Below are 23,291 nucleotides of genomic sequence, written 5' to 3'. Positions count from 1 at the left end.
TCTATATACAAATGCAGCTACAGGGACAATTTTACATAGGAAGGATATAAATAGCAGAGTTGAAATTTGGCCAGGATGCTGGGGTTAACAAACCAACTCTTGATGGTAATGCGTTGGGCTCTGTAATAACCACAACTAGTGAGTGCCTCTGATTTTCATCTCATCTCAATGACATCAGAATAGTACCCCCTATTAATGTGCTTGGGCATTGCTTCAACACAGATTCAAAAGGAAGCGTGCCTGACTCTGCTGTACCACCTAGCTACTGCCCAACGCCAACAGCAGCAGACAGGCTCATAGCCCAAAAGGGATATGGAATGGATTGCATCACACTTTTACAGTAAAATAATCCACTTCACACATGCAGGCCGGGAACCTGGCTGCTCAGCTGGCCCGTAACTAGGGGACTGCACACTTTGTGGCTTTGATAGGCCAAGCGCATTGCACACAACAAGGACTCCTCATACCGCTCCATTACCTCCCACAAGCTCGCTGTGTGCCACCCTCCCCCTATATTTCAGGGATTCCCTCCCTGCAACGCCCACCACCCCTCCTCACCAGTGGCAGATTTACCGTGAAACAACCCATGCGGTGGCATGGGGCTCCCAACAACAGGGCTCCCCAAAATGCAGGACAAATCTGACAAATGACAATTTAATAAGCATTACAAGTCACGAAGCACTCCAGGCTTTCTGCATTCTGCAAACTGTGCTCCAAACTTGGTTTTTTAAAATAGTCTAGTAAAGAATTTTGCTTTGCCATTTTTTCAGTGGCTCAGCAATAGCACAGCAGCAACTAAGGGAAATTGTCATCTGCCAATCAAAGTCTGTCTGCTTGACCAGTTATCCAATTGAACAAAAGCACCCTCTCCCGCACATTGCAACAGTGCCCGTGATTTGTCACTAGTAGGTAATGGTTAAAAATCCCGTTTTTAGAGAGCCTGATAAAAATGCAGGATTAACTGCGTTAAGCCTAATTGGGTGATCCATGGCCCACCCAGGGCCACCCATGGCTACGCCCCTGCTCTTTCAGACTTTTTTTAATCTGCAAGGTCAGTTTTTTAGCAATAATAAAGTCTGGCAGTCAAAAACATAAAAAAATGAAGGCGAGGCAAGAAGCTGAAGCTAAGCAAAAAGACAGTTTGTCATCTTATTTTAATAAGATTGAAGTATTGAATAGTGGACATGCATCAAAAAATCTGGGGAAGGAAACATTTGAATTAGCTGATCACTTGCTGAGTTGTGGGGATACCACAATGACTGCAAAAGTTGAACAAGTGGACTCTGAAGTGACAATGGAACTACCAAATATTGGTAATTTTGTTGAAGTAAGGGAAGAAACCTATCCTGAAGACATTGCATTATGGCCAAAATCTGTTTCATTGGCTATGACAGAATATTTCTTAGTAAATAAACCGAAAAACAGATAATATGGAAAAATTGAGAAAAGAGTATGAGGTTGCAGGATGAAAGCAATTTATAGGTCTTCATGAGTCCCATTTTGTGAGGCTGAAGAAAAATGGGATGACAGACATGAGAATTTGGTTGATTTTTTCGGAAACAACTGACCATAGTAAAGGAAAACAAACATTCGTCGATGGGCACGCTAATTGGAGAAATGTTGCAAGCCATATTGCTGATCATGAAACGTCCAAAGCTTGTATTAATGCTATGTGTAAGTTCGTTCAAAGGTGTAAATTATCTGGAAGGATTGATTCTGTGTTATCAGCTTAGTTTGAGAAGGAGTGTTCTTACTGGAGGAAAGTGCTGAGATGTGTTGTTGCAATGGTCATGATCATTGAGTCATCGTTGTCAAATCAGCTCAGTTTGAAAAGGAGTGTTCTTATTGAAAGAAAGTGCTGAGATGTGTTGTTGCCATGGTCAAACCGCTGTCTTCTTTGGGACTACCTCTAAGAGGACATGATGAGTCATCATTGTCAAATCAAAAAGGTAATTTTTTAACCTGCCTTGAATATCCTAGTGAATTTGACAATTTTCTCAAAGAACATTTGAAAAATTATCAGTATTGTGGTTCAGGAAAGACCAATTTTTTAATGCACCAAACCTAAGATGAAGTCATCACTATAATGGCAGAGCAGCTCAGAAACCAATTCACTGATGAAGTAAAGGATGCCAAGTACTATTCCATAATAGTCGATTTAACACCAGATGTGAGTCATGTAGACCAATTAACATTAATTTTAAGATAGGTGACCGGCAATAGTGATGTTGTAGAGTGATTTCTTTGTTTTGTCCCACTAAAATCCCATACTTCTGAATGTCTAGAGACAACTGTTTTGGAAATCATTGCAAATTTAGATTTGGACATCAAAAATGGTCTTGGGCAGAGCTTTAATAATGCAGCAAATATGGCAAGAAAATATTCAGGTCTACAGTCAAGATTGAACAATGGAAGCCCCTCTGCTTTATTCATACCATGTTCCAGCCATTCCTTAAATTTAATCTGCAATGCTGCAGCCGAATCTTGTGAGGGAGCTACACATTTTTTTGATTTTGTTCAAAATGTGTATGCCTTTTTTTCAGTTCCCATGCGTCGGTGGAATATGCTACAATCACATCTGGAAAGCAGTGGTTCACAGACAGTGGGCTACAGATCACATCTATATAGTGCACAGAGCCTCCCAATGGTGAAGAATGTGCAATGGAAACAAGAGGGTTTCCTGCCATCCTAGAAAGTGTAATTTGTGTATAAGCAATTCCTTATGCAGAGCGTCCTTCTTTGCCAGCTGGGCTCTCTGTATGCTTCTGACTGGCTGGGCTGCAGCACAAGCATTGAAATCCATCAATGAGTCTCTTTTTTGTTAGGTGTTCCTTTAGTGTAACCTCACCAGTGACCAAATTTGCTAACAGCACCCAAGTCAGAGGGATAAGAAATGTACAGGACAGACTCAACGTGATTTGGAGAGTAAACCAGCGGCTGCTGCAGGCACCAGGAAATCCAGTCCTAATAAATAAAAAGTCTGACAGCCAAAGAGAAGAAATAAATGGCACCAATGCAAAATGAGCCTAGGAATCCTGCATAGTTGTCAGACAGTCATTGCCTCACACTGAGCTGATTTTCATTTACTAGTGTGCTAACATCTTATGTGAACATGCACTCTGACTGTTGCAAGGAAAGTGTGGGAGCGGGAGGCTAGCTGGTCAAAGAGCTGGTGTCTAGCCGACATTGTCAACAACCACTTCAGTTAAGGAAGCCAGCGGAACACAGACCTGCCCCTAAAGCCTTAGCCCTGGAGGATGATAAAAGATGATTCCCTAGGGCAGTGTGAAGAATTGTAGAGTCATGTCTCCCAATGGCAAATGCCCTGCTCCCATCACTGATAATGTTTACAGATGACACAAAAATCAGTAGGGCTTAAGAGGACATAGCACCGATTTAGAGCAATCTGGATCGCTTGGTAAACTGGCTGCAAGCAAACAATACGTGTTTTAATATGGTTAAATGTAAAGGTATACATCAAGGAACAAAGAATGTTTGGGGTTTGAGAGGTCTGGGGTGCAGGAGGGTGCTCCGGGCTCGGATAGAGGGGTTTGGAGGGCGGAAGGGGGCTCAGGGCTGTGGCAGGAGTTTGGAGTGTAGGGAGAGGCTCAGGGGTGCAGGCTCCCAGCGACACTTACCTCAAGCAGGTCCCAGAAGCAGCGGCATGTCCCATCTCTGGCTCCTACGCGGAAGTGCGTAGGAGCTGGAGCAGGGCCATGCTGTGGCTTCCAGGAGCCGCATGGTGCACCCCCACCCCGACCCTGCACCCTGGCTGGAGTGCAGGAGCAGGGAAAGCCCCAGACCGCACTCCCCAGCAGGAGTTCGCAGGCCAGCATAAAATGGCTCTGGCCTGCGGGTCATAGTTTGGCCACCCCTGCTCCAGGCATTATTTTTGGGGAAATTCTGAGGCCTGTGTTATGAAGGCCAAACTAGATGGCCACCATGGTCCCGTCTGGCCTTGGAATCTATGAATCAATTAATTAATCCTCCCAAGATTTGACGTTTGGGATGGTCATCAGTTACTTCCACTACATGCCCTCAAGTCCTATATTATTTCAGTATGTGACTTTTGACTTCTGACATTGCACCAACCTCTAGATAATTGTGTGATGGGTTGGATCACAGAACCCCCCTTGGGAGCTGCCACCTGATGTGCCAAGACTACTTCTGCCCCTGCTTTCCTGCCCTGTCAGCTTAGGACTTCAGTGCCCTGCCTGGTTTGAGCCAGACTCACTAGCCTGCTGCAAACCCAGACCCAGATCTGAATCAAATCCCCTAACAGCTGTAGGCTTACCTGAAAGCAGCTTACAGAAGTGTTCTTGTCTTTAACACTCAGCTGCCCAACTCCCAAAACTCATGAATTGTTCACCCTCTATAACACTGATAGAGAGATATGCACAGCTGTTTGACACCCCCCCCCCAAGTATGAATACATGTTCTGGGTTAATTAATAAGTAAAACGTGATTTTATTAAATACAGACAGTAGGATTTAAGTGGTTCCAAGTAGTAACAGACAGAACAAAGTAAGTCACCAAGCAAAATAAAATAAAACACGCAAATCTATGTCTAATCAAACTGAATACAGATAATCTCACCCTTAGAGATGCTTCAGTAAGTTTTTTCCTCAAAATGCACACCTTCCAGGCCTGGGATTTTAGTTCAGGTGACATGATCACATGTCACTGTAAGACTTCAAGCCTTCATTCCTCCCAGCCTGACTCACAGGAAGACTTACCTGCAAACAGAGCCATCCACAATCAATTGTCCTGGTTGATGGGAGCCATTAAGATTCCAAACCACCATTAATGGCCCACACTTTGCATAATTACAATAGACCCTCAGAGTTATATTTCATATTTCTAGTTTTAGATACAAGAGTGATACATTTTTACAAATAGGATGACCACACAGTAGATTATAAGCTTTGTAACGATACCTTACAAGAGACCTTTTGCATGAAGCATATTCCAGTTACATTATATTCACTCATTAGCATATATTTATAAAATCATATAGAGTGCAACATCACAAATTGATCCTAGGGTCCTTAATCGATGACCATTAGTTTTCCCCATCACATATGCAGGTAGGCCAAGAGTGAAATGTCTCATTTAAAAAGCTGTCCCCACACTACTATATTCAAGACCTAATCATGTTGGATCCTTTTATTATGCAAGACATAGAATTATAGAATCATAGAAGATTAGGGTTGGAAGAGACCTCAGGTGGTCATCTAGTCCAATCCCCTGCTCAAAGCAGGACCAACCCCAACTAAATCATCCCAGCCAAGGCTTTTTCAAGCTGGACTTTAAAAACCTCTAAGGATGGAGATTCCACCACCTCACTAGGTAACCTATTCCAGTGCTTCACCACCCTCCTAGTGAAACAGCTTTTCCTAATATCCAACCTAGACCTCCCCCACTGCAACTTGAGACCATTGGTCCTTGTTCTGTCATCTGCCACCACTGAGAACAGCCTAGCTTCAGCTTCTTTGGAACTCCCCCTTCAGGTAGTTGAAGGCTGCTATCAAATCCCCTCTCACGCTTCTCTTCCGCAGACTACATAAGCCCAGTTTCCTCAGCCTCTCCTCATAAGCCATGTGCCTCAGCCCCCTAATCATTTTTGTTGCCCTCCGCTGTACTCTCTCCAATTTGTCCACATCCTTTCTGTAGTGGGGGGGCCCAAAACTGGACGCAGTACTACAGATGTGGCCTGACCAGTGCTGAATAGAGGGAAATAATCACTCCCCCCGATCTGCTGGCAACACTCCTACTAATGCAGCCCAATATGCCATTAGCCTTCTTGGCAACAAGGGCACACTGTTGACTTACATCCAGCTTCTCATCCACTTCAGTCCCCAGGTCCTTTTCTGCAGAACTGCCACTTAGCCGGTTGGTCCCCAGCCTGTAGCAGTGCATGAGATTCTTCCATCCTAAGTGCAGGACTCTGCACTTGTGTTTGTTGAACCTCATCAGATTTCTTTTGGCCCAATCCTCCAATTTGTCTAGGTCACTCTGGACCCTATCCTTATCCCTATATCTACCTCTCCCTCCATCTTAGTGTCATCTGTGAACTTGCTGAGTGTGTAATCCATCCCATCATCCAGATCATTAATGAAGATGCTGAACAAAACCGGCCCCAGGACCGACCCCTGGGGCACTCCACTTGATACTGGCTCTCAACTAGACATTGAGCCATTGATCACAGTCAAGGTATATCACATCCACTGCTTTCCCCATATCCACAGAGCCAGTTATCTCATCATAGAAGGCAATCAGGTTGGTCAGGCATAACTTGCCCTTGATGAATCCATGTTGACTGTTCCTGATCACCTCCTCTCCTCCAAGTGCTTCAGAATGGATTCAAAATAGAACATAAGTTTCCCAACAAGTACAATAATTTGTCACACCAAAGGTGGTGGTGTACTCCCAAACAGAACATTGCCTTATTCTGCTTATTACAATCAGAATGCTGTTTTATTTTCTTGTTGTAGTAGTTTTTAAGAGGCTTGATGTCACATTACCAGTTATGAGGATGTTGAAGCGCTACTTTCTTTTCATTGTTATGAAACACCTAATGCCCTATCCTTTCTTCTGTGTTGCAGAACCATCTGCAGAAACCAAGCAATGTGCAGTGAGTGACTCCAGGGTGGCAAATGTCACTATGGACAATTGGCAAGCAGAGTTGGAACCTGAATGGCATCAGCCTTCTTAATCATAGGATACTCTTGTTGAGCGTGAGTTGGCAGGTTAAGCAAAGGGGAAAAGTCATTTACAAATTGCATGCATACGTCTTACTTCATGCATCATGTCGTTTTTCCCTTTCATCCGCATCCCTAAGCCCCATGCACATTGCTGGCATTCTCACTCTATCCCATAGAAGTCCAAGGTCACCACAGCCACTGCTTCCCAAAGACATCTGCAGTCATTGAACAACCAGCTCCGTCACGTGCAATGTTATGTGCTGGAGTTTAAGCTTTTTCTACTGACCTTTTTTTCTTTCTTCATCTCTTGAATCCACTGCAATGTTTTCCTGATCCAGTCCCAGGAAAACTTTGGAGGGAGCAGGGTGTTACGAAAGTAATCACTCAGCCCCTCAATGCCAGCTCACTTGAGCTATGTTCCAAGGTCTAAATGCCAGCCATAGAGCAGGCTTTAAAAGCAGTGCATCTCTGACAATTCTGTATAAGGTCCTGAAAGACCAACCTGGTGTTTCCAAAACCGCATTGTTTCCCTTCAACTCTTCTCCTGCACAATAAGGCCAATTCTAGTTCATAGCCACATAAAGGTCCTTAAATAACTAATTAATGCCTTATCTGAAAAGGAAAACTCCCCATAGCCACTAAAATTCATCTTCATTATAATTCACCACAGTAAGTTACATAATCAACAAAGAAGATACAGTCCTTGCCCCAGACGTTTTAAGTAACAAATTGCACATCAGAGTTCAGATGTAACACACAATATGACCAGAAGATAATCTAATATCTCCCCCTACCCACCTCCAATATTTTGGAGGATTAACAGTGCAAGGCTACACAGAAGAGATTTGGGTTTGGAAAGGCTTGGATCAGGGGCTGGCAATGACTGGATTCCTTAAAGGAAATGGTTACTAAATAATGTACATGGAAAACAGAAGTTTTCTGCCACTGACCCACTAGCTGGGAAATTGCAAAGGGTGCTGGGGTCTCATTCAGAAGAAGCTGCCATTGGACTGATACTTCCCAGCAGAAACACCACTCCAGTAAGACTCTGTGGCACAGGAAGTGCAGAACTGTAGCAGAATCAGGGATGAAAGTAGGCTGTTATGGCGTACTGGTAAGAAGTGGCCACCGGTACCAGCCCATATGCAGCCTAAAACCAGCTCTAACAAAGACTGCCTAAAGCCAAATGTAGCCAGTTAAAACCAATTTATCCAACTTTAATTATGGTATCTCTACTTATGATTTTTCTTTAATATTTGAAATGTGAGTGACTCTAGATTGCTTCAACTGAAATGTTCAAACTCAGCACATGTCTGAGACTTGGAAAATCCTGTCCCTCCCGGCAAAACCCTCATGTAAGTAACACAGGAGTGACTTCTCCCAGCGAGCAAAGGGAATATTAAAAGAATCAATGTTTATGCACTGAGGTGTAATCACCCAACACAGCTGGTCTGTCTGAGGGGGAAACACCCACCAATTAGTCAGAATTAATTCTAATGACCAATCACTAGGAATGACCCGACATAGCAATGGCAGACTTTCTGTGGCAGTTGGCAGTCAGGGGTGAAAGTAACTTACAGGACTTACCGGTACTGCCGGAGTCCTGAGGGGGGCATGGCCTCATCCAGAAGAGGCGGGGCCTCTTAAGATTTAAAGGCCCTGGGGCACCAGCTGTGGCACCAGCTGTGGCTGGGAGACCCAGGGCCTTTAAATCAACCAGGGGCTCCCAGCTGAAGAGGTGGCTGGGAGCCCCCTGGGGCTCAGGGGCAAATTAAAGGGCCCAGGGCTCTGGCGGCTGGGGGGAACCCCGAGCTTTGCGGGGCTAGGGCCAGGATTTAAAGGGCCCAGAGCTCCTGCCGCTGAGGGGAGCCCCAAGCCCTTTAAATCCTGGCTCCAGCCCAGCTGCCAGAGCCGTGGCCGGGATTCAAAGGGCTCTGGGCTGTGGAATCTCTGCTGTGGAAGCCGGTGCGGTCCGGCACGGCGTACTGGCTCTTGCCAGTACGCCGGACCGGACCGGCTTACTTTCACCTCAGTTGGCAGTAGACAAATGGCAGCATGGTTGTTCAAAGGGAACAAGTCATTCAGAAATGCAATGCACACTTTGTATTTAATCCGTTGGCATCAGAAGGAGTTACACACACACACGAGTCACTGAGAACATCAGAATGGAGGCACTTTCCCTCGATAAGGGGTGCAGGGAAATGAATGGTTCCCATCATCCTGACCAGAAAAATCAAGAGGTTAAAAAAATAGTTTCAAGAAAAAATTGTCTTAAGGAAATTGATTGACATTTAGTCAGGCATTTATTTTAACAATGTGAATAAACAACCAAAGTCCATGTTTTTCAACTCCAGTGGGGGCTCTTGGCCAAGAAGAATAAGTAAACTATATGTGCTGTATCGTTTTAAACTTTTTTACTGGGAACACATGCAATATTGCTCAGTCAGTTCAAGAGTTGTCATTTCCGGTATGGTAAGACACCCCCTCACCCCCACCCCCACAACCCTCTCTCTGGTGTGGGGGGGAAAAACAGTCATTGTAAGATACTGTTCTGCTATCTGCTCACAGAGTGGCAGCCACTTTTGATTTTGTGTACAGTTATGAATAACAATCTATTTGTAAGCAACGTCAAATAATACTGAGCACATGCATTCGCACATATATACACTGGCAATGCTCCAACTATTCTGCCTTGCTCCCTGCAGATTTACCACCATCCTGTCCCAAGCAGGGTTGGATTAGGCCACTACTTGGCATGTTGGAGAGAGGTAAGTATCTCTTTGGGTATGTCTTCATTGCAGAGCTTAACTGGGGTGACTGGCATCTGGGTCTGAGTACCCAAGTTGGCCTTGCTTGGCTGTCAGTGGCCACACTGAAAATCCATAGTTGAGTGTGTCCACCTGACTGCACCCACATTAGTGCTGTATTCACTCGTGTGAGGCACTGGGACTTCTGGGTGTCAGATCCCAGGGTTCCTAGTGCTGCAGTAAGCTGAGCCATTCTATGGCTTTCCTATTGAATTGTGGGAGAACTTGTCTGTCCTTCTAGGCATATGGGGTGTGGGGGAACTGTGGGAAGGCAATGGAGGGCTAGCTGCACTTTAGTGGTATAACATTTGTATCTGCACTGCAAAGTGGGCTGGATATCAGGTCGAGTGCAAGCAGCACTCCGGCTTTAGCCTATAACCCAGCACCAGACAGCTTGCTCAGGTGTAAAGTACCACCACTTCAGAGCAGGGCCACTCAGAGGGTGTGGCTAAAGGGGCAGTTTGCCCTAGGCCAACAGTTCTCAAACTGTGGGTTGGGACCACAAAGTGGGTCACAACCCCATTTTAATGGGGTGACCACAGCTGGTTTAGACTTGCTGGGGCCCAAAGCCAAAGCTGAAGCCGAGGGCTTCATCCCTGGGCGGTGAGGCTCAGGTTCCAGGCCCCCTGCCTGGGGCTGAAGTGCTTCGGCTTTGACCTCCTCACCCAGGGTAGTGGGGCTCAGTCTTTGGCTTCCCCCCCCACCCCCGGGGCAGTGGGACTTGTGGGCTCAGGCTCTGGTCCCCCCTCCTGGGGCTGTGTAGTAATTTTTGTTGTCAGAAGGGGGTTGCGGTGCAATGAAGTTTGAGAACCCTGCCCTAGGCCACTTGAGAGGGATCCCAAACTGAGTGAAGCTGGGACTCCACACACTGGGTCGCAGCGCCATTCACTGAAATTTTGCCAGGAGCCCTTCATCATGATGGGCCAAACCTGAGTGGCATTGTGCCCCTACACGCCACTTCGCAATGCCTGGAGCAGGAGCCGGGCCCAGACCTACAGGACAGGCGCAGCCACTGCAGGGTGATTGCAGTCTGGGCTCACGCACCAACACACACAGAGCCATCTCCCCTCAGTGGTCATTTTATTTGGAAGAGTACGGGTAGGGGGTGAGGTCCTCAGTTTCAGATTTTGCACTGGGCCCCCCAAAACCTCAGTGAGGCCTTGCACCCATGTAAGGGTTGGGGAGGGTGAGAGAGAAAGCCAGGTTAGGGGCAATGCCAAGTTAACTCTGCAGTGAAGACTGAAAGTAGTGTTGATGATTTAGTAGTTGGCATGCTTCCCTTGTAAGTTATTACTCCACCAGTGTCCCCAGCATATTGGGGGAGGTGGGGCGCTGTGTTGATGGGGGTATCACTTTCCAATGAAATCAAAACTAAGGTGCTGATCATTTGTGGTCATTAAAAATTTCATTTGCCCACTGGTAAACTGGACAAATTCAAGTTCAGGTCATTACATTTTATCTACCTAAAACTGACTTGCAGTTTCAATCATATATAGTATTCTTGTTCTAAATTGTTAGGCACTGTTGCTGTGCACCATTAAAGAGGTACTGTGTTCCGCTCCAGAGCTGGCTGCATTTCAGCAGTGGCTCTTGTTGCAGACCAATAGTTTGTATGTTTAACGTCTAAAGTGCACTGGGATCCTTCAGGCTGAAAGGCACTGAAGAACTGTACTATTGTTATTTGATGGAAGACTGAAGTAAGTGTTTCACTTGTTTTGTGATCTACATTTGCCTCTGCAAAAACACATATCAGTTACCTGCATAATCTGTGTAAATGCCTAGCAATTCTGATCACACTAAAAATGATTGATGACTATGGTTAAATGTCTGATGTAAAATTTGCAGCTGAAAATCTGCTCACGCCATTCTAATTACTCCAGATAAGTTCAGGGCTGTTAAGATTTTTGCAGCTTTGTGTGAAAGTCCAGGCCAAAAATCATCCCCTTGAGGTTAGAAAAGGTTTCATCTGTCTGTGGTTAGAAAAGGATCAAGCACTTAGATATCCAGAAATGCATAACGGATGATGTGTGTACTGCTATAGCCAGAAGCACATTTTGGGAGCCACAACAGGCTGTGAGGCAGTCACCGAAATCAATCCCATTTAGAACTGGTTCAGACAGCTTAATGATATTTTGGTCTTTCAGTTGCTGGGGTTCAGGGTAATGGAAGTAGATTCAGATTTCAGGCCTGAATGTGACCTCAGGCAGTCACTGAAGACATAGCATGGACTCTCCACTTTTTGTTGACAGCATATTCTCTGTTCATGTCAGATTGTATCTACCTAGAGACTCCCAGTTCATCTAGGCAAAAATGGGGAGACTCAACTGCCAGTGGATTGTGATACACACAAGGGTAGCCATCTTCATCTCTAGGTGTGTCTTGGACAACCCGAACAAAAGACTCGCTTTGTTCTTGTGATCCTGTATGCTGCCGTGTAGGTGAACTGGTGAAGCAATTCTGCAGAAGGTCCTATCATATCCTTGGCAGCATATTTAATCATAGCAAGGTTGTTAAAATAAAGTCCTGCTGTTGAATAGACTCAGGGCAGAGGAAGAGAAGAAATGTTTAACCATGTAATTGCTGACTAATGTACCTGTTATATCTCCAGTATATGCACAGTCTGCATACTTCCAAACGGAACTGATATTGTGTGTCTCCAATATACACACATTTTCCATGCCACCAACTGGATCTGGTACAACTTGGTATATGCCTATAAGCTGCCCTAGAAAATGGATAGTGCACATCCTATGCTGTGAATGAAGTGTGTCAATGTAGCCACACCGCTTCACTGCAAACCTGGTACAGCCTGCCTCACTCTCAAGGGATTTCACTGAGCTTGGATTGTGAGCTCCTTGATCCATGACTTGTCTTCCTACTTGTTCAAACAGCACCTAGCACAATGGATTGGATGCAGTGTAAGTGGATCCTGTGGGCACTGCCATAATATAAATAAAATAATTCATATACATCGACAGCACTTGAGTTCTGGGCAAATCCTCATCAGCAATGGCATTATAATATTTGTTGGTATGCAGAATTTTACGGTGTGGTCGCTCTGACAATTGACTAACAAAGGCATTGTGGTTATGCATGTTTCTAAACTTTACTTGGGTTGCAGTGTAGTATGCCTTTATAATTGGGAAGGTTTGTTCGCCATTTTTCATCAGGTGCTTCAATTGTTTCTTTTACCTTTGGTTTACTCTTTCTCTATGAATCCTGAGATGTATTTAGCAATGACTTCTACCAGGAAATAGGTAAACTAGTGGTAGAAGGTACTGGTACAAAACCACTATATGTGGGAAAATGTTAAACAAAATCGCTATTGGAAAGACTCAATGCTGTATTAAAAGGCAGAGTAATTAGACTGAAAATATGACGAGAACTGAAACAAAAAAGCTCATAAAATTTTTATAAATTAATTTGAAAAACATCACTAGGTGGCAGGAGATAAAGGAATATCTGAATCTCTTCTTAATATTGAGATCACTGTCTCCTATACCAGAGACCACTATGCTAAACATTTAAAATTGAACACATCAGATATGCTAAACAAATGTAGTCTGCATATGTCACCAAAGCAAGCCAATCGATTAAGGGCCACATCCAACGCCCATTGAAGTCAACAGGAAACTTTCCATTAAGGTTAATAGGAGTTGGATTGGGTTGTGAGGAACAAACAGGCACCCAGAGTGGTAAGACATTCTAAAATGTTCCAAAGGGAATTATTGCTGCAGCACTGACCAAAGGTAAATGCAGGCAGGTGGGCTGGCTCGGATCAGAGCCATGGCATTTCAAAATTCGGAATAAGCTTCAACTGAGCATGGGCACTTTTGGAGCCTTAATCATGGTCTATAGTGATGTGATCTGAGTGGAAAGGCCAATTTTTAAAAAGGAAAAAAAATTGATAATCTCCTAATTGTAGATGCTGAAAGAGCCTCCCCCACCATCTGCTGTGGAATGTTCCTGCCCCATCATCACAGGGCCTGCCCCGTCCTAATTTTAGAAAACACTTGTTGGGCAAAACAGGTTATTTTAAGACATCTCCTTTTTGTAACTGGAATCTTTCTATTGATCCCAGCAGATCTAGTTGTGCACATCTTATCGGGGGGGGGCGCTATCAACCAGAGCCCCTCTCAGGTACCCCATAGGCCACCTCTCCACACTACCATCCCACTATAAATAACTCACTGCACATTTTAGCATGGGATGACTCATCACACTGAAGTGTGAAATAATCCCCACTTCAAAGAGAGCGGCTCTCCCTCCTCCTGTCTCCTGCTGGGGGAGGTCTGATGCCTAGATGGTGATCTGTATAGATCAATTCATCCCAGTTGTTCAAATACTTGTAGTGTTCCTTACTAGGCAGGGGCAGAAGAAACCTGTGCATCAGAGTAACCATGGGAAACCAGCCTGCAGGTTTCAAGGTTCAGCTGTTTAATGAAATACATTATAGACTGATGCAGCAAAATGGCTTTATGTTTGCATATGTCTGAGCATGTGTGAACATGTTGGGTATATAGAAGCTTATGCATTGGTGTAGATAGGTGTGAGTATGTGTATTAGGTGGGTCTGCATGGGAGCCTACATATCTAATTATTGGGTACTAGCTATGGATGGAGAGGAGTACGTGTGTGTGTGTGTATTAGGTATGTAAAGGAGTAGAAATACCGGCCAGTACGCGGGCACACAGAGGTGCCCCGGCGGGCGCCATTGCACCCGCGGGCACTGTGTTGGGGACCACTGCTGTATGTGTATATTCGGTATTTAAGCAAGGGAGTAGATGTCTGCAGGTGTGTACGCTAGTAGGTATGTGTACATTAGGTAGGCATGCATGGGAGCATATGTGGCTGAGTGTAAGTATCTGTACAAATTATGACAGGTTTCAGAGTAGCAGCCATGTTAGTCTGTATCCGCAAAAAGAACAGGAGTACTTGTGGCACCCTAGAGACTAACAAATTTATTTCAGCATGAGCTTTCGTGAGCTACAGCTATGCATCCGAAGAAGTGAGCTGTAGCTCACGAAAGCTCATGCTGAAATAAATTTGTTAGTCTCTAAGGTGCCACAAGTACTCCTGTTCTTTGTACAAATTATATGTATATATGGATGAGGTGAATGCACCTATACAGGGAAGGATAAAGATACATCCTCCTCCATGAGATTACCTCTGCAGAGCCATTCTGTAGAATGTTGCATTGGCTCAGAATTGTAGTTACTTTTACCTAACCTCCTGTCTTTGGGATGTAGCAATGGGGGGACCTCTCTGGATAAGTCATCCTCCTTTCCCACATATACCCTGAATTAGTGAGAAACAGACAGTACAATTTCAGTGTTGTTGGCTTGTCACCTGCTGTGGGTATAGATAGGCTGAAGGGAGGAGGAGAAGCACTCTAGTCCATAATCCTCCCCTCAGTCCTTCAAGTCATGCTATGAGGTTACCTCAGGAGAGAGGGGCCTGCACATCTGGGAGTTCTATAACTCCCATTTGGCCAGCATGCAGCACACATTGGGGGTGCATGTTGATATGGACCAGGGACCAAAGTTTTATATTTCCAAGCCAATTATAATCTGACCGCACGCATTGTTGTGTGTGTGTGTGTTTCTGAGCCTGTCCCCTGCCCTCTATCAATTGGAGAGGATGTGAAAGTAGCCCCACTCTGGCTGCACCTTCACCTCCAGCACACAGAAAAACAAACACAGCCATTCTTCTGTTTGTTGTTTTAGTGCAGGGCGCTCCTTCCATAACAAAACCATTTCCCTGCAGGCAGCAGGCTAAGACCTGTTTGCTTATTATTCTGCAAAGGAAAATGAGGGCTTTGGGAGGGGCACAGTCTTCAAGTATCTATATCCTGTTGATAAACAGATAGAATGGAAGGAGGGAGCCCTTCCAGCTGCCCTCCTGCAAATATCCTTCTGAGTCTGTGGTATGTTTCCTCCTCATTCATTATTTCATGTGTTCTATCTCACAGGCAAGGCCCATTCGGTGTGTGATCATTTCCCCTTGTCTCCTGCATCAGACGTGAACCTGGAAAGGGAAAACCTTGGTGCAAAGAAAGTTAATCCTCCACTGTACCAGAGACATTTATAACAGAGACGGATGTGAACTTGGGAATGTGAGGTCCAGATCTGCATTTCACAGCTGACCCCTGCCTCCCCCCACCCCAATCCAGACACCCTTGAATGTTGGGGAAGTTTAGTTCTGGATCTCAGTTTGGTGGCTCAATCTCATCACTAATTTGCAATAATATAAACATCCTCCTAGCTTTTAAGTGGTCAGGGCATATTTGGACCCCAGGAGTGAGGTATTGCCTTGTTGCAAGAGAACCAAATGGACACAGACTCAGGACAATCTTTGCTAGTCTATTTTTAATGTACAAAATGCACATGCCAATCGTTGCTGTCATTGATTTGATCAAGGTTGGATAAAAATAGTAAGAACAGCAGCAAAGTTTACTCAGAAGTAGCACTACTTTTTCAGTACTGCAGGGAAATAGCTCTGTCTGTCGTTGCATCCCCCAGCAGACTGCAGTTTCTCTTTGTGAGACAAGGTGGGTGAGGTCTTATCTTTTAGTGGAACAACTTCTGTTGGTAAGAGAGCCACGCTTTTGAGCCACACAGAGCTCAAAAGTTTGTCTCTCTCACCAACAGAAGTCGGTCCAATAAAAGATATTACCTCACCCATCTTGTCTCTCTAAGATCCTGAGATGGACACAGCAACTACACTGTTTGTGTTATAATTCCTCCCCAAATAATTAAAATCCTTTTGTTCTTTCATTGTCTGACAAAATCACAACTCCTTTGGCTAGTAGGATGTGTCCCTTAGGTATCCTGGGCCTTATTCTCCTCTCACAGTAATGTAAACCAGGAGTAACTGCATTAAAGTCAATGGAGTTACATCAGAGTAAAACCAGCGTATGTAAAATAAGGCCCCATAAACCTGTGGCTGTTGAGAAAGTGGGTTATTGTCCAACTGCTCTGCAACACAAAAGAAGCCCAACAGAATTAAATTAACCTCCTTAAACACAGGGTTGGAGTGGGCTACTAACTTCCCATCAGCTGTTTTTCTCACTGAGGTAATGAACTAACTAATTGTATCTGTGGTGGCTGTAAGTCCTTTCCACAGGGTCCAACATCAGAAGTTGATTTCAGTAGCTATAATGCCTTCATGGCTTTATAATTTTGTTACAGTCCATGAGATAATTAACTTAGCGCTTTTCTCACTGAGTTGTTTGCATATAAGAATCAGTTCACTGACCACTGAAGTGCAGCCACCTCTGGGATGGAATGTGGCACAGGAACACAGGAATTGCCTTACCAGGTCTGTCTAGTTCAGTATCCTGTCTCTGACAGTGGTCAGCACTAGGTGCTTCAGAGGAAGGTGTAAGAACTCTGCAGTAGACAGATGTGGGATAATCTGCCCTACATATTAGATCTCATCCTGGTCTCTAGTACTTAGAGACTGGCTTAATCCCTGAAGAATGAGGTTTAATATCCTTTCCAAAGTTCTATCAGTACTTATGATAAATCTGGATATTCTTAATATCCAATATATGTCCAGCCCTTTTCTGAATCCTACTAAATTTTTGGCTTCAACAATTTCATGTGGCAATGAGTTCTGCAGTCTAAATATTCATCATGTGAAAAAGTATTTCCTTTTATCCATTTTGAATGTGAATATATATTTTAAAGCTAACAATTGAAATCAATGCTATGTAACAGTTTAGGAGAGGTGCTTAGCTACTACAACTATAGACACCTCAGAAATACCTGATGTAGAGAGAGAAGATAAAAGAGAAGAAGACTGTTACATACAATTGACATTTCAAGGAAAATTTAAGTTGTCAAACTGTAATTAAACAAGTTTGAATTTGACCAAGACATTTGTGATAATGGGACTAATGCACCTAGTCTTGTAAAAAGTGCCAAGTGATCTTTAAAGATCATTAGTGTTCAGGACCTGAGATGCACAGAACATGGCACCTGCATTAGCACAGCAGCCCCTAGAACCATGCTGGGCTACTGGTTTAGTACTAACCCAGAGGGAAGAATGGCAACAGCTGAATCACTTACCGCCATGACAACAAGCTGGATTTTCTTTTGTAGTTTCCCACCTGAGTGTTGCCTAGGCCTAACTTGGTTTAATTTATAAGAGCTAAGACGAGAGCACAGCCCAAAATAGCATGGCCACAATTTCTTGGTTCGGTTTGGTAGACATGTGGGTTGATCCTAACAGCTTACTAGTTCTTACCTTATCAGGTAGAATCATAGACTCACAGGGTTAGAAGGGACCACAAGAGTCTAGTCTAACCCCCTGTCAAGATGCAAATTTGTATTAAATGTGTATTAAGTATTGCTCAGTGCATGCCCATCTCTATATATTCCATTGGCCAAATCCTGGCCCCATAAAACAGCCCAAGTAAACCACCTATGTAGGAGAGTTCTGTGAGACCTGGGTTGTGGATGACAGACCAAATCCTCCCCACACAGGGCATTTACTTTTTTAACATGTCTTCACTGATGAAAATGTCCATTTCTCAGAGCAGTTGTTTTATTGCCTCACTTTCCTGTTGCATTTCACCTGGCAGTGCTCTGGAGGTTGAGAATGGGTTAATTCCTTTGACAGAAATTCATTTCTAAGGGCTGCCATAAGGATTCAGTATGATGCAGTCAGTGGCTGCCTACAAAACTGTTTAGACTGTCGCTGCACGTAATAGAAAATGAAGTGCTGATTCTAGGCAGCAAGACCAAGAACGTCAGGGGTTGTTTAACTTTCATTGCATATACTCCTAAAAAGTCAATGCACGTCTCCACGGTTTCACAGCTTGACCGTGCATCACTGCACATTTTGTTAAGCCCTGGCTTTAGTGCATGAAGACTGTTGTCCTGTAAACAGGTCTGTTTCTTTTTAGGCCTTGACAGGGGGCTGAACCACTGACATTCAATTTGAAATTAGATACACACGAACTTTATGAACAGTCTTGTTGTCTGGGAAGTGCTGAAATACCCTAAGAAGAGATGATGAAGGTGAGATCTAGACCAGGTTTACAAATTCTATGGGTTTAACTCAAGTTGTGAACATCTGCATTCCTATCACAAACAATCTTCTGCCAATTGCTCATTTATAGATACTATAATATTTGTTAGACTCTGGTGCCCAGAGGTCCCAGGATGGGCTGTGGGGTTTTGCCATCTCATTACATGACTAGGGGCTTTCTACACTTACAGCACTGCAGTGGCGCAGCTGCACTGGTGCAACTGTGCTGCTGTAGCTGTTAGTGAAGACACTACCTATACCGACAGGAGCTTCTCCTTTTGACACAGGTATTCCACCTCCCCAAGAGGCGGTAGTTATGTTGATGGAAGAAGCCTTCGCATCAACATAGTGCTGTTCACACTGGGGATTAGGTCGGTATAACTAAACCAGTATAATTTATACTGGCCTAAGTTTGTAGTATGTAGAACAAGCCTAAGAGAAGCTGAATAAGCAGACACAACTCTCTGGTAATCATGCATTACAAGCAAGATCCACCACTCATCAGGGTTACATGCAGATAGGGAGGATTTATTTAACTGTACCCAATGAACTTTGAAATACTATCATAGTAATAATATGTGTCTTATTCCAAGTGCTGCACAAACATTAACTTTCTGCGTCATACTGTATCCTTGTAAGGGCTGTACTATTATTATACATACCTAATAGATCAGGATACTAAGGAAGAGAACTACAGGCCCTATCTACACCAAACTATCACCGAGTCACTGGCCCCTGTTACAATATAGTTGTTCCCTGACCATGTTAAAAGCAGTATTGTAAACATTTGTAATGGTGTCCCTGTCACCTGGTTAAAGCCTTGGTCTATCGGGATTTTAAACTGAATAGGTTCCAGCTGCATTATAACTTTAACCCTGGTATTCGCAGGTTGGGGACAGCTCTCTTGCACATGGGTCCTCCTAAATAGTTATAGTTGTAGGGTGAGGATCTTAAAAGCACCTAACTGACTTTCAGTGGTACTTGTGCTCCTAAATCACTTAGGCATTTTTGAAAATCCCACCCATAGTGCATATAGAGTGACTTGCCCAAAGCCATACAAGAAGTCAGTGGCAGACCCAAGCTTTGGCTCCTAATCCCATTTCAGTCCCATATACTACACTGTCTTCTAGTGCTAGTTCCTCGTTCTCCACAGTAATAGATACCTTAGCAATGGGAATCTGGTGTGTTTCTGTATGCACCAGTTTCCTCTAAGAAGCATAGAATACTGACTGGTACACAAATGCGAAGTGGCCTCCTGTCTTCTGTGTCTGAGAGGAAGGGACACTGTTGGGCTAACCTTGAACTGCAACCGTGCCATCACCGAAAGGCAAATCCTTCTGACTCTAAAAGCAGCCCTTCTATGGGGCGAAAGGGGGGATGAGAATTCTAAAGCATTCAGCAGCAAAATACCTTGAGACCACCGCTGCGTGTGCTTCCCAGAGGCTTGGCTCCCAAGTCTGCAGTCTCTGGATAACTTCCATCCCAAATGTATGTCACATTTCCTTCCAATAAAAGCAAAATATTTACACTAATCCGGGGTCACCCAGAGGCCATCCTGCTATCGCAAGTTGGAAGCAGCTGCGATTCTGTAAATCAAGGGGAGAGAGGGTGGATAGGATTAACAGAGGCCTCCAAAATAAATGATGGGATTCGCTCTCAGCTTCTGCCGGGAGGTGTCAGAAACGGGGAGAGTCACTGCCTGGCCCTGATGGGTAATCTTGAGCTGGGACTATGAGGTGCTGGCAGCAGAACCAGGCTTGAGCCTTTAACGTGTCATGATGAGCACAAAGAAACTGAGTTGGGAGGATTGTGTGACAGCCATATACTGTAGCTGGTAGAGTGCACAGGGAAAGGGAACCCATAGTAAATCCATGCCCTGCCCGCTGGTGGTGAATACATAATGGCATTGACAGCCAGGTAGGAAGTCCTGGAGGATATAGGGAGAACTGACAACTACAAAATGAAGGGGAGGAAGGGGTAAAGGAAATCACTCTTTTGCATTTTTAGAGAAGGGCTGAGCAATTCATTAGCTAATCTGCCTGGAGAGAATTTTCTGAGCCAACCCTGAAGAAAAGACACATGAAAGTTCATATCATCTGGATGATCCCAAACCAGATGTTAATGTCTTTTAGGGGGTGGGGTTTGCAAAATACTTAGGATTTTCCATCATCTGGTTCTCCTGGTCCCACTGACCAACCTTTCTGGCAGAACTCTATAATGCTATTCACTTCTGTAGTTTGGTAAAACACCAAGGGCTCTCTCCTGCCAGATTTCTATTCAAAGAAATGGTTTTGGCCAGCATGTATTGCTATGGCCATGACATAACTTCTCTGCCCACCTTCCAGAATCTGTTTGGAAAGATGTCTTTAGTCCTGGATGGATGTTGTGAATACAGGGCACGTCCATGATGGAGGAGAACTTTCTGTTTGGGCAGGAACAGTGTGACTGAGTTCTTCAGTCATCTTTGGAGACAAATCTCCTCCACAACAGATAATGCCCTGGATATACAGCCAATCATTTTTGCATCTTTCCTGTGAATGGATTCTAAGCCAAATACTGCATATAGCCAGTACAAGCCCATTGAAGTCAATGACTCAGATTCTCTTCTGCATTTGGACTGCTTTGTGCCATACCTTCAGTGCAATATGACCCTAAAGTCAGCATAGCCAGCCACAGGAAGATCACCCCAGTGTAGGGGATCCTCTGGTGGCACAGAGCTGGCATAGAGAGGCCAGTATCACCTTCCTCCCTGTAAGTGAGGTTGGGAATATGAGAGGACGGGTCGGTGCCTGATTCGCAGCTATTGTAATAGCTCTTTGAGGCCATTGGCAGTAGGATATCTTACAGTGTCATGAAGGCAATTCTAATTTATACCTAGAAACCTGCCCAGTTCACAGCTACCCAGGATCAGGAGCATACAAAAATTGCTTAAAGTCACTTTTACACCATTTCTTCCTGAGCTGCATTGAGCTTTTCTCAAATGCAAACAAGGTTCAGGCCCAACACAGTTGCATGAGCAGAATTTAGCCCTACTGTTGGATGATTTTTGGAATAACTTACCCTTCTGGAAAGTGTTGTGTATTGAACGGTCTGAGCCTCATTCCCTGCCAATCTCTGGTTAGGAAGCAGGGCTGGTATTGGAGTTGCAATACTTGATGCCAATGATATAGTTGAAGTAGATTTCAAGACACAAAAAATCTTAATGAATGTGAAGGTTTGCCTGAGAATAGAATAGATATCAGTAATTTGCAGGTAAAAATAATTACTAGAACATTGCAGTTAGCAAAAAACAATCAGAACTCCACGCCACCACTGCCGTGTGGAGTTCAATGAAACTTAAACCCAATCATTTAAAATTATGATTATTCCAGTTTAGGTACTCGCTCTGCCTTAACTCTGCCCTTCACCCTGATCCCCCTGAGAAACTTGCTTGTACTTCATTATCCCTCCACAACATTTCCCTCTTATCAGTGACCACAAAACCAAGAATGCTTTAATCTTGCTCACGCAGTGATTGTGCCAACTACATACTTCATTAAGGTCATATTAAGTCCACACAGGGGAAAAAAATGTATTTAACAAATTCATGGCACTGGACGGCAATCGTTTCCCATTCCTCCTTCGTAGGGCTTGGCTACACTTACAAATTTGCAGCGCTGCAGCAGAGTGTGAAAGCACACCCTCTCCAGCGCTGCAAATTGTGGCACTGCAAAGCACCAGTGTGGTCAAAGCCCCAGCGCTGGAAGCGCGGCTCCCAGCGCTGTCCGTTATTCCCCACAGGGAGGTGGAGTACGGACAGCGCTGGGAGAGCTCTCTCCCAGCGCTGGCGCTTTGACTACACTTAGCGCTTCAAAGCGCTGCCGCGGCAGCGCTGCCACAGCAGCGCTTTGAAGTGCTAAGTGTAGCCACAGCCTTAGTGGCCTGTTCAGCAGCTCACAGGAGCGGGTGCTATGATTTTATATTATCAAAGTGTCATGAAACAAAAAGCTAGTATGAGTCCACAACCTCCCAGGTCATGAAACTAACACTTACATGAACTAGGTCACACTTAGTACTGGAAACGTGTGCATGAATCCAGTTATAAAGCCTGTGTTTTCAGAAACACATTTTCAGTACTTCATCACAAAAAACGGCAAATGGAAGGCTGCTTGCTTCTTAACGTTCAAAGGCATTTTTCAGTCAGGTCACGGATACGTACTTTCAGTCTTAATTCCAGCTTAATAACGTTTTTTGTCTGGGGGCATTTTGAACTTTAGTTGGACATGCCAATAACTTCTGAAGTGTCGTGATGGCTGAAGGTAGCTATTCTAACAGAATGTGTTGCAATGACAGCAATGGGAGCAGGAGGCGACATGGTAGCAAAAAACCCAAACCACTAAACCCGTCTTTCTCAGCGCTAATGTCAACGGTGCACTTCACCTCACACATAGTCCTGGAGGCACCTCCTGACTGACAGTTACTGCCTGCCTCCAACTGCCATAGACTCTTGACCCTATTCAAATAAGCATGAGCGCTCTGCTGAGCATGCCCATGCTAATGCAAACTGACCAAGTGTTTGCCAGGTCTCTTCCCATACAGTTCAGCAGAGGGAAGTGATACACATATAATTTTAAAAGCTCTAGCAAGCAGTGTGTTAGCAAAAGGGCTGGATGCCTGCTAGATGCCATGAAAACTGTAGCTCTCCCCTCCTAAGGAAATTAAAAATTATGTAGTACAGCTTACATATGATAAACCCAATATTGCTG

At 44.4% G+C, this 23,291-nt stretch overlaps 1 long non-coding RNA gene across 2 annotated transcripts; it reads right to left on the bottom strand.

Moving 5' to 3' along the window:
- Nucleotides 1-14,646: 14,646 nt before the first annotated feature.
- On the bottom strand, nt 14,647-23,005 carry LOC123368987. Of its 2 annotated transcripts, none has more exons than XR_006578960.1 (4): nt 22,745-23,005; nt 21,607-21,766; nt 19,957-20,132; nt 14,647-18,517 (listed from the first exon to the last, which is right to left on the bottom strand). It is a non-coding gene; the product is annotated as an uncharacterized LOC123368987 (long non-coding RNA). The 2 variants fall into 2 exon arrangements; XR_006578961.1 differs by lacking the exon at nt 22,745-23,005 and adding an exon at nt 22,579-22,711.
- Between the last annotated feature and the right edge of the window lie 286 nt (nt 23,006-23,291).

The sequence above is a fragment of the Mauremys mutica genome, chromosome 4, assembly GCF_020497125.1.
Source record: "Mauremys mutica isolate MM-2020 ecotype Southern chromosome 4, ASM2049712v1, whole genome shotgun sequence".
In the NCBI taxonomy this organism is placed as follows: Eukaryota; Metazoa; Chordata; order Testudines; family Geoemydidae; genus Mauremys; species Mauremys mutica.
This window is presented reverse-complemented; position numbering and strand designations above follow the sequence as displayed.